The sequence below is a fragment of the Ciconia boyciana genome, chromosome 3 (assembly GCF_034638445.1).
Source record: "Ciconia boyciana chromosome 3, ASM3463844v1, whole genome shotgun sequence".
NCBI classification, from domain to species: Eukaryota; Metazoa; Chordata; class Aves; order Ciconiiformes; family Ciconiidae; genus Ciconia; species Ciconia boyciana.
Window position 1 is genome coordinate 96,089,040 of NC_132936.1, and position 12,609 is coordinate 96,101,648.

Below are 12,609 nucleotides of genomic sequence, written 5' to 3' on the forward strand. Positions count from 1 at the left end.
AGGAGACTGTAGGGTGATGGTCTTCAGTGCAGCCATCTGTATTGCAGATGTTGAACATTACATGAGTTGAATACTGCTGTAATTTAAGTTTGTCTTTGTAAAACTCAGATGCCTTGTGTCGGGGCAGAGATATGTCCTACAGAATCTCAGAATAACAAAGCACAAAATAAAGCACACGTAGTAAGTAGGGGATATCTAGAGAGGCATAAGAGGGCTGTGGACTGAGGCCGATTAAAGATAAGCTTTTAATGAACAGCAAGGAGATCTGCTTCTGTTCCATGTTTAGCTTCAGATCTTTGCTGAGGTGTATTCACTTTTGTTTCTCCACTCTCTTTAAGTGCAGCACTTCATTAAACTTCTTGGCAGTGACGGTCAGGCAAACAGACTGACTAAATAGACCCCAGAAGTCATTTCTATCTAGATTCAGCTAGTTTTGGAAAAACCTGCACCTAAGTCTGCTCACAATAATGCTCTCAGTCTGGAAGGTGACAAAGAGCCAGAGTAAAAAACGAAAAGCCATAAAACCCTGAAAAGATTATGGGCTTTCTATCAGCTGTTCTAAAATACAATCAATATCACCAACAAACTGACTTTCCAGGTAGTTTTGTCCTGCATCTGTTTTGGAAGAGGGAGAAGAGGATGAGGTGATGGGCCTAGAAAAGGTTCTCTATAAAATAATTTCAGCTGCTTGATTTGATGATTCATTTTGAAAATAGAACGCGTGGCAAAACAAACCTCATTATCTTAAAAAAAATGTTTTGTAAAGCAGTGTTTTGGGCTTTGGAAAAATTATTTTCGTTCTTTCCACATCTCAAAAGTTCACATAATATTTTTTTCTTTCCACACACAGCTCTTTTAAAGCTTTACCTCATGTCGTTTGAAGTGCACTCTAAATATTTAATCACTAGATTTGAGAAGGAAATGTTTTCTTGGTAGCAAGACATCTGTTTTGCTTCATATTGTAAGCAGCTGATGATAAAACATGTGGGGAAGCTTGGTTTTAAAATATACAGAATTCCTGAAGAAGGGCTTGTTCTTATCAAAATACACCCTTTTGCTAAATACAATGGTCATTTAGGTTATACAGTTTTTGTAGCTATGTTAACCTGAAATTTCTTAGGGTTCAGTTCAGTGCTGTATGATTCTGTTTACAAACTGCAAAACATAAGACTGAAATTTACTGTTAAGTACAAGGGTAAAACAAGTAACACAAACGAAAAAGAGAATTTGAAAGGATGCTTTTCAGAAGCCAAAGAGAATCACTGAATATTCCTGACATATTCTTTATAGAATTGTCCCCATCAACGCTACAAATCCCAATTATACCTTGCTTCCTGATTGAGAGCCTGTAACTATGCAGTCTTATTCTTTCTACAAGCAAAAAAGGAGCTTTAGAGAGTGTGGTAACTTCTACAGTGTTGGAAACACACATATTCAAATACGTGGTACAGTTAAAGCTTAAGTCATCTGGCTATAGGGATTGATGGAATCAACCAAGTCCTGGATAAAAATAAAATGGAATTAAATAAGGAAATTCTTCAGGGGTAGGGATAGGAACAATGTAGAGCCATGAATAAATTTAACTGTAGCAGGGTAAGTCTGATCAGCTGTCAAGCCACAAGATACTATTGATACTAGAAATGTATATGGATAGTTAACGTTGTATTTATATGAGATGCTAACTTTCACAGTGAAACTGCTTCGGAGGAAATTTGCATTACATGGCATTAAAACGAAGTCAGCTGTGCATGGAGTACTGCATCAGTGGTGAGAGGCACTGGTTCAGTGCTGAAACTGAAGAAATAACAGCAAATCACACTTACCACTTTAAAAACCTTGACGATAATATTTTCGAAGGAGACATTTACTATTGTAGCTACTTTTCACAAAACACATTTTATAAGAAGGAGAGCTCAGAAGCAATCTGTTAAAACTCATTTCTGATTAAGCTCAAAATCAAAGAATGAAGCTCCCAAATAATAATGTTAATAACATCACATATTTTTTAAAACACAGTGTGTTTGCTGGCATCAATGAGCTTTGCAGGAGGAATGTGGCTCTTTATTGATAATGTCCATACAACCGAGGCCATTGTATTTAATTATGAGAAATCACTGGCCCTTTTCCAGCAAAACCCTAAAGGGAGATGGAGTTCATCTGCTTTATGTACTCAAGAAATGGCTTTTCAGATGGAAACTCATGCTGCTTTTGTTAATTGCTTTTGCACTTGCTCCAAAAAGGAGAGACTAAATAGTTTGCTCATTGCACACTCTACATATATGACATCCACCTGTCTCTGATCGCTCATAGGAGTGATTTCTGGTTGGATTTAAAGTCAGTGTGAGATTCTCCTTGTGGGAAGAGTATTTCCCATGCCATGGAAGAAGGAGCTGGTGTTCTTACAGCATGTCTTTCCTTGGGTTTCTTGTATAAAAGGGAGTCCTCTCCATAGGCTGTCACTGAACACTGGCTTCTAGCAAAATGCTTGGCACGGCCCTGTACCCACTGTGAATTGGCAGTTTCACCCCTCAGAGTCCAGACTTTCTTTGAGACCTGTCATGGGCACTAGGGAAGGAAAGTTCCCACCAGAACAGGAAAGGGAGGGAAGTGATGGCAGGTGCAAAAGGCAGATTTAGAAAGTCAGTTTTCTCTGCTTAACCCTTCCATTACCTGTGGTAAATAAGCACAAATGACTTAATTTTTCAGTTTCCATGTCTAATAACAGGATCAATAATACTCTCTCATAGGGAAGGTGCACTGTGAGGCTCCATCCATTGTTTTTCTAAGGACTCCGATTACACTATTGAGAAGACAGCCTGAATTCTCAGTTGCTACTAAGTAGTCACCAGGCAGCTGTGCAGATGGCTCTGAGCCCAGAATTTCATGAATTTCAGAGGGAACGACTCAGTGTACGCACAGACACTGGGCAGACCTGCTGATAGTCTTGACTGGGACCACCATGGGAGACTACTGATTTTTCCAATATAAACAATGCAGGCAATGTGGCAATGGCCTATGGATATAAAGGTCCCCTAGCCTTACAGGATCCCAATGTCTGCACAGATGCAGCAGCTTCACAAGGAAAGGAAAAGTACAATCTGGACAATATAAAATCAGCAGCAGTAGCTGCATCAGTCACCAGTAAAATATGGGGATGACTGCTCTGGTGCATAATTCCTCAGTGGATGGGGATGATCAGGGAAGCTGTCAAAAAACAAGTTCTGAAAAACAATGTGGTTGATTTCCTGGAGGCCAAGCAATTTGTTTCAACACAGCTGCAGTGGGCTTATTTTCTGTCACTCTATCCACTTCATTTGGATCCAGATGGAAAAGGGCTATGATTGTTGTGTTTAGAAAGTACCACTGCTTTGGAAGGTCAAGCTCACAGACAGCATTTCCACAGAGAAACTACAAAAATTTGGGGATGCTCAGTATAGGTCCCTGACCGACTCTTTCTTTCCTCTTAGATAAAAACATTTCGGTAAGACAAACTGAGCACAAATTAGGACAGTGCTAGAAGCATGATGCCTCACAGCCTAAGTCACACAAAAGATTTCCAGTATACCGAAGTTGGATTTCTTAGTTATAAGCAAGGATGGGTTGGTTTATTGTCTGGAGTAAAGAGTGCTGAACCTCTTTGGCACAGAATCAGGGTGGAAAGTGTTGCGGAAATTGCCAAAATCATGGTTGTGGACTGTTCTCTCCTCTGCCACAAAAGCTCCGACCCTTCTTCCTTTTCAAAATCAGGTGTGCAGCACTGCTGAGATCTTTCACGCCACACATGTCTGAGGATGGTTTGATCTAGACCATCTGCCGCATCTATATTTCATAGTTGTTGTAGTCAGTGGTAACAGACTCTTGTCTCCAGATAAGCGTTTTGAAGTTGGAGCCAGAGTGAAGTCTGATTGCTACCACAGCCAGGTCATGTAGTCTGAGCTGACGCCTGGAAGAACTTCTGCTTTATGGGAGAAGCTGGTGGTCCTGTAGGTGCAATGGCACTGACAGAGGAGAACAACATGAAGTATTCTGAAGTGCCTTCTTCACTGTGAATACACTTTGTTCTTATACACTCCCGTCCTCCTCTTTATTTGACAATCAGAAATTAATTTCACACTTTAATGCTCACTTAGTTCTGTGCTTAGTGTCTCTCTGTGTAAGGAAAAGAAGTAATCAAATAAGAAAAAGGCCCTTTTTAGCTCCCCCTGAAATGGGCCTATTTGTCACCTCCTTGCACTGTGATTTTCTGAGTCAATAATAGAATAAAACGAGAAACCACTAGTGTGGTGATATGAATTTAAGGCAGTGCATACCTGCCATGCCTACAAAATAGGTCTGTAATCTAGAAGTTGGTATTATGTAAATAATAAGAGAGAATTCACTTAATTTTGGTCTTGTGTTGTCCACCATACCACTTCCACTCTTTTCAGCTCAAATTACAGCTTTTCTTTTGCTCTTTAGTGTGCTGACTAGGGATACTGAAGATTACAGGACCACATGTTCAATTGTTTGGGCTTTTTTTGCCTTGAGGACGTGGATTCTTTTCAGAGATTTGAATTTGAAATGCCAGTGGCCAAAAGATATCTTTGCCTAACACAGTGGAGGAAAAACAACAGAATACAGCTGGCGAATGCTGGGCCTTGGAGCACACAGTGAATAATTCCTGCTACTCTTAGGGCTAGAAGCCCTTACAGCAGCCCAAACTATGGCATCGAACCACACTAAAATTCTTTCTGGAGAAAGAATGCAGCAGCTGTCTAACAGCAGAAAGAGAAAACAGGAATATTGCATCTGGTATTTTCAAAGTTAGCAAAGAAAAAGATGTTTAGTACTGAATCTAGGAACTACAAAAGCAATTGTAGTGGGTCAGACCTACATCTTTTGTAAGTCACTATCCCATGTGCAGCAGCTGATGCATGTCAGAAGAGTGTTAGTATGGCTCACTTCTTCCTAGAATACACCTACCCGAGTGCGAACAAACTTTAACTTAAGGACTTACTGAGTTGAAGGTTGTATCTAGACCATGATGGTTAATAGACCCCAAATGACTTGGTTCAATAAATGTCTCATTGCTTTTTGAGCCTTTCTTTGTCCTCTACAACATCTTGCAGCATGATGTTCTGCAGGTTTATTCTGATGTATGTGAAAAGTTCCTTCTTTTGTTTGTATTAAATCTTGTGTAACAGTAGGACCTATTTCTTTTGCTACATAAATTATTGAATAATTATTCCTTAATTCATCACTTTCATTATTGTCATGATATGTCATCACTTCACTTACTAGTGAAGACATTTGCAAATATCTGCATTTGTGGGTCTCAAAGGTGACAAGGCCAAATTCTGCTCTGAGTGGTTCCTGTGAACCGCCCGTGAATCTCACTAGACAGCAGTGGATGTATGCATTACACAAACACACAGAGACTGGACTTAGGTTTGGAAGCACCTCACGTTAGGCATTCAGAGTAAATTAGCATGACTCATATCCTCAGGAAAAAACAGCAGCATAGCTTTGCTTTTGAATGCCGACTCTTTCTGCTTCCCTGAAGTTGTTCTGAGCTGGGGGGGGAGGGGGAGCTGCTGAGGCAGTCATTGAAATCACCTTAGAAAAGTGTTGAAAAGCTGGTGATGCCCCATCATCTCAAGGGCAGAACTAGAACTGGGACACAGATGTCAGTTGACAATGGATATCACCTACAAACAATGGTTTTACACTTACAAGCTATAGGCAGTTACCTCCTCTATATTCCCTTTCCCCCTAACATTACAGCCTCAGAACAGATTTGTTGCCATTTGCCTCGATGCCTGGTTTAAAGTCACAAGATACTCCTCAAAAACATTTCAAACCTGCAAGTTTACTGGCTCAAAAAGGAACCTGGGGTTCTCCATTTTGTGGATCCAGATGCCAAATACAGTCAGAGCTGGACAGATACCCCTCAGTAGTGGAAGCTATGAGAGGGTATGAGGGATTAATTCAATCTTGAGACGTTTACAAGGGCACTCTTTTACTTTGGGTCAGTGATATCAGTGCTGACATTTCTGTCATCATTTGCCATGTGAACTCAAAGCCAGACTTCACTCAGTGTCCCTTGTAATCATGTTGAAATAAATTAGGAATGATTGCGTTATGGGATGAGACTGGGGTCAAAGAGTGTACAACACCTCTTCAGAATCGGCTTTGAGACCTTTAGATAGTATGCCTGGGAATCAGAGCTGTTTGAAATACCACGCTCATCTCAGGAAGCTTCTCCCATTTAATAGCAAGAAATGTGCAGATGATAGAAATGTAGAGCGTTGCTCTGATGTCAATGGATGCCATGCCACTTTAGGGTGTTGTAAGTCCAGTTTTCAGGCTAACTGCAAATAGGGTGCTGGATCCCTGTTCCCTGCACACTTTCAACCATGGTGTCTAAGTACAGCCTGTTTCTGTTTTGCAAAAATTGATAGGAAAGAATGTTACTGCCATACATCCAAAGGAGGATCAGTCCTTTGATCCAGGCAAAAAGTCAGTGACTTGGAGGAACTTGCAACAAAAATGGATATTTTATCCTCCCCTTCCTCTGCAGAAAAGGTATCCCCAACAAGCCCTGTAGGACAAGCTTTCCAGTAAGCACTCTCTGTGTGTCCTGCCAGTGCCCTTATTTCTAGATGCTGTCTGTGTTACCTGCTAGTTCCTATGAAAACAAAACCCTTACCCTGCTGACTTCTAAGTTGCTCCTTCTGCTCATGTGCAAAGAGAACTGGGCTCAAGGCCCCTGTTTTTGCTGACAGTCCATTGTGTGCTTGGAGGCCTTTATATCTGCTCTACAAACTGTATGGAGCCATGGAGCTATAAGGAAGGGTAAGAATAAACAGGATAAATTCTGCATAGCTTTGCATGCTTGCAGCGAACACCATTGTATGAACAGTCATTTCCACAGCAGCAGCAGCACGCTTCCCAGCGGAAACCTGCAAAGTGTGAAAGACTTCCCACTCATCCTGTTATCGATGCCCTTGTATTGATTCCTTCATCAGTGTTGCTGCTCTGAGCTACTTCACATGCAGCACAAAGTCAAATCATACTCTTCAGCTATATTTCTTTGACAAAGGAAGCTGTTTCAGACTGGAGGATTTAGACACTGATGGAGCTGAAAGTGAAAATAAGGAGCTCTGCTGTTTGTTAAGGCTGATGTTTATCTCCGTAAGGTAAAACTATCATCCAAACACTCCCTGTACAGACTTAGGTCCTGATTTGCTAATGGCATTATTATGGGCTCAGAGCATCCTAGAAAGAGAATAAACCTCCTCCACAAAAGGGATGTGATTGAAAATGTCTCTTCAGGAACCATAATGGATAGTAAAGTTTGTAACCACTAGCCTGTAAGCTGTGAAAACAGCTCTTCTCTCTGACTCAGGGAATGTAAACCAGGCATTATGGTCTTTTAAATTACAGTCAATTCTGCGAGCATATATGATAGCAAGAATGGAGGAGAGCGAACTGTTTCACTGCTGTTGCAGTGGTTCCTTTATGCCTTAAAAAATTTGACTGAGTTCTATATAGATCCCCAGCTGCCTCTGTTACTGTTTTTAAGGTATTTCAAACATTTTAAGACTCACTATTTATCTGTCATAGGGGAATAATTCTCCATTAATTTGGTGAACAGTAAATACATATGCCTACTTCTTCCAGTTCAAAAACATTAAACTGTCTGTTTTTCAGGCCTCATTTTATTAAGATGGGACAACACAGAAAGTAAGCTTGGGTAAGTTTTCAGTAGATCACATGTCCCTTCTTAGCACTGCTCCTTAGCCAAACCTAGTTGTCCATTTCTGGGTACATCACTTACCCTGCTCATGGAGTTTTAAGCCTTATTCTCAGCTTATGCCCCTGTGTACGGCCCTTTGGCTCAGACCTGGCAATTAAGCAGAGCCCTGCTTAGGCTGCAGAAACCTGCTAATGTGATCTTCAGCCCTCAGCAGCAATTCCTGTGCCAGGTGAAAGGAGGACCAAGCAAACATTTCATTTGCTGTAATAACAAACTGTGTGTCAAAGTCCTGCAGAGAAGCCAGCACTGCAAGTGATTCATGGAGTAGCACTAATTGTATTGGCTACTCACTGATAAGTTGCATCTTTGGTGAGAGATTAGCCCATAAATCACTGTGGGGAGGTAATTTGTTTGATGTAATCAGTTAGGCCTGCCCATTTTGGCAGCCTCCCACTTCCTTTCTTTTCCTTTTTTTAATGAATGTCACCAAAGGGAACAACCACAGTTACATGTCTTCTCTCATTCCCTGCTCCAACGTATTCATCTCCTTGTCTCTTGCCCAGCTCCCAGACCTTTCCACTTTGCATCTTCTCACCAAGTGCTAGCTTCCAGTAAGTGAGCCCTTCAGTTGCATCTTTCACCCATGGTCTTCAATGCCATTCACAAATATACAGGAGTTCAGGCTCTAAACCCTTCTGCCTGCCTCATTTTGTAGGTGGAGAAGCTAGTATATACAAGGCTAAGGAAAAAATTTGCCCAAACTCAGGATGCTAGCAGTATTTTACACCACAGTCAGTGATGTGCTGGTAATTTGTACAGACTGGAGTATTATACAGCTGCTTTGGATGTTGATTATCACAGGTCTGTAGCAGAATAAACCTTGCAGTTCTTTATAGGTCATCCTGTAGTTATTTGCCTACTTGTTGTATTTGTTTATGTAGTGCCCAGAGGCTGGAGAGACAAAGCTATTTCATAGGTGAGATTTCACAGCAGCACACAAGGGCAAACAAAATACACTTGATGCAGTCTGAGAGTCTCCTCTGAGCCAGGATAGTGCTCTTCCTGGGCTCTTTATACAGGCTGGGAGTAGAGACCGAGTGTACCCACAGACATTGCAACTTCTTCTCCCATTTTCCTAGTGGCCTGGTTGCCTGTGTTTGAGGCCACCATGACCAGACCTCCTTTGGGTGCTATGGGACTGTGTCCTGGCCAGTGAGGGCACTACCTTGCCAGCTTTACTGTCACTCTCACTGAAAAGCCTGCTCTTGATGTTCCCTGGCAGATCATGTTATGAGTCAGTTCTGACCCATCATTGAATGGATGCAATAGGAGCAACCTCCCTTAGACCACTGGAGACAGAGAAAAAGCAATAGAGTAGAGAATTTCTAGTATGGACAAAGTCTGTGGGGTGCAGACAAGTCGTGGATTATATGGCTTCTGATAAGCTATTTTCAGATTGTTTTATATATTTCTAGTGTTCCCTTGCAAACTTCAAAGAACATCACTTAAATCTTGCAAGATCATGAGCAAAGACTCAAAAGGCACAGTCACACATCATTATCACAGGAGCTCAGCAGAGATCCTAGGGAGCTGGGATCCCTAGAGTAGTGGCTACAGGAATTCACTGAACCATTGATAAATTATTTCTTCTGTGTCAAAGCAAGACTGTCCACCTGAAGACCCCTGATTTTCTGTACTTTGAGTGGTGCACTGTATGACCACAATGACCTGATTCAGAATTGGCAAAACTTGGGTAATCATGGAGATGCATCTTATATTTTCCTTTTTGTTACTGTTTCAGATGGCAAAATGTGCAAAACCACAGCTAGAGTCTGACAAGAGCATTTTTTGCATTAAAACGACTAAAGGAAGTTTTTGTTTTGTTAGTTGTTTTTAAATAAAAGCTTCAATTCTGTGAATAATACTGGACCCCCAAAGTCAACTGCTCTGTGGTGTACCACTAACTTTCTGCTAAATCAACTCCATATTTGCAAGCAGCTCACCTTTTCTGAGGGAAAAATATAAGCATTGCCTCCCAACATAAACTATACCGCATGATAATTTTGCATATAAAATCTCATCTGTGCAAAAAGGGTACTTACGGATGTAATAATACTTTTGCACATAAAAATGTATGCGTAGCTAAATGTTAAATGTGCTCAAAGGTTTAATTTAATTAGCTATTTAGTTAGGACAGTTTCAGTACCAGTTTACTAATGGTAACCCTTTATGTTATTCTGATATTACGCATAAGAACAGCACAACTATCAGTCAACCTATGTTTCTACACAAACACTTATAAATAATGAATAAAATTTCAATTCTGTTATTAAAAAATACCAAGGAAATTAAGCTATTAATTCCATTAATTAAAGCTAATAATTCACTTCATTAGCATGGCAAAGAGACTTAGTATGAGATAAAAATCACTCATACAAATAAAAGACATATACTTCTAGAGAAACCATTAACACTTAATAACAAAATGAACAGCAAGGGACCAAAATGAAGATTTAAATATAAACTGAAAGACAGCTAGAAGGAGTAGGAAGAAAAAGCACTCTGAATGACCTCAGAGTTGTATCCTTGTTCCTGAAGCACTCTCATGCCGCCTTCCCTGCAATGTTGTGGGGTGAGAAACAGCTCCAGTGAGAACGAGCTCTCTTCTGTTGACTAGCTGCTGTGAGAGGGTTTTTGAAAATTGTCATGAAACATTATATTAAAAAACAAACCAAACCAAACAAAAAAACCCAAGGGAAGAATCCAGCTTCTGCACAGCCTAATGGACAAAGTGAAAAGACACTGTAAAACCAGCTTGTCTTGATCACATCAGATCCCTGTCCAAACAAATGACAGCTGTACTGGGGGCTAGAGCCTAAACGTCAGGACAGCATTGCTTTCCCTTGGACTTTTCCCCACCAATCTTGGTTTGAAACTTCCCCAATTTACTGTTGGAGCCCTGGAGCTATCTTGAGCCATGGTCTTTGAAACTTATTACTCCACTACACTGGCAAAGGGCACTAGTAGGCCTCTATGTGTTGCAGACTTTGGGACCACATCACTAACGTTGTTTCTAGGGGACCTTTTAGCTTTGATTTGCAATGGCCCACTGCTTCCAATATATCACAGATCACAGTAGCTTTTAATTGAAAGCTACTACTGCTAAGAGCAAGCTGCATAGATGTGCTTTTTTATCAGCTGGTCTGACGATAAAAGATCCAGAGAGAAGGTAGAGGATATCATGTCGACTCTCTGGGAGCTTATATGAACATAGTTCATGGCATCAGTATCACCCCTCAACAAATATTCTTGTTGCACAGCCAAAATTTAGTTTCATCATTGAGTCAAAGTGTGGAAATCTCTACAGGGTGTGATCTCCTCGTGATTAATAAATCTGGGAAAGTCATCCAGAGCAACAAGCAGATCCTAACAACCACATTCAATCCACAGCTCTTTCTTCAGGGAACACTCAAGAAAGCTTATAACCCACTGGATGTTTCTAAGATACTATCAGGAGAATTTGACCCTAAAATTCACATCTAAACTTTCAAAAAATCAAGGAGCTCAAAATCAAGGAGAATTCCCTTGAACCATAGGAATACAGTTCATCCTGTAATACATTCTTGTAACGTATATCCTATTCACCATTTAGCATGGAAAGAAAATATAATATATTGGTTTCACAAATATGACTACAAATAAAAGATCCTGTTCATGATAGCCTTTTTACTTTTGGAAATGCACAAAGACATCATTCTCTGCCCAGACATGCACTGGGAATTCTGTTCACTGTTGACATGCCTTCAATAGTTTGCAATGAGCAAAACTACCTTGTAAATTGCCTTCAATCTTATTGAAATAGCCTGATACAAACTGCACCTTAATTGCTAAATTAGGACTGTGTTCTTTGCTGAGCTAATTTCCTTGCTAAATTGGCACGTGGTGTGGCAGTTAAGGGCTTTTTATCAGGTTATTACAATGAGGGATTATATGGTTTCAATGTAATTGAATTTTAACGAGGATGACTCTTAAGCAAATACACCTCCATAAATGATGCAGCACTGATGCTATGCTGAGAAACTGAAGACGACAATTCAGTGGAGCCAGCTGGACCTAGGGGAGTCTTTAAGGCTTTAATTAAAAGCAGCAAGGAGTCTTTTTTTTTTTTTTTTTTAATGTTATTCTTAGCCCTGTCTCCATTTCTGGCCCAGCCACAGAGTCCAATGGATCTGAAGGAGATTCCTGCTTTCATTTCCAGTTATCTCAGAATTGCTGAATGGGATTCTCTGCTCTGAAAGTCCAGCCTGATTGTCATTCATTCTTTCTTAGATGCACTTAGTAATAAATGCAGCAATGAAAGCAATTCACATCCAGCAGTCTTAAGGGCCTAGAGCAGAAAAAGAAAAACATGGAATACATTGCATAAGTGTTGCCCATGTGTAATGAGAGTTAGCATTCTGCCAGCAAGTGCAGGCTGAATTCTAGTGGTGGGTTTCAGGGGCTAAACCTTTCCTGGAGGACCAGTAGGTGTTATTTTTGTGTGTGGTAGTACAAGAGGTCTGACTCCCACCAAAGACACAATTTCTCACTGAGGATTGAGGCAGTGGGAAATTACTGTGTCTGTAAGACTATGGAAGAGAAAAATATCTGCCTCAAAGTATGCTCTGATTAAGGATAAAATAAACCTCTCTCAGATGTGCTGATTATTGAGGAGGGGGAGGAAGTTACATGTGATGTTATACAACATCTGTGACAGGATGTCAAAAAGACAAGCCAAATCCAGACGTGTACCCTTCACCCCCAGAAAAGTAAACCCTAGAAGGCTGGGTTTACAATAGCATTAATTAGCCACTCTGTACTTGTAGTAGATA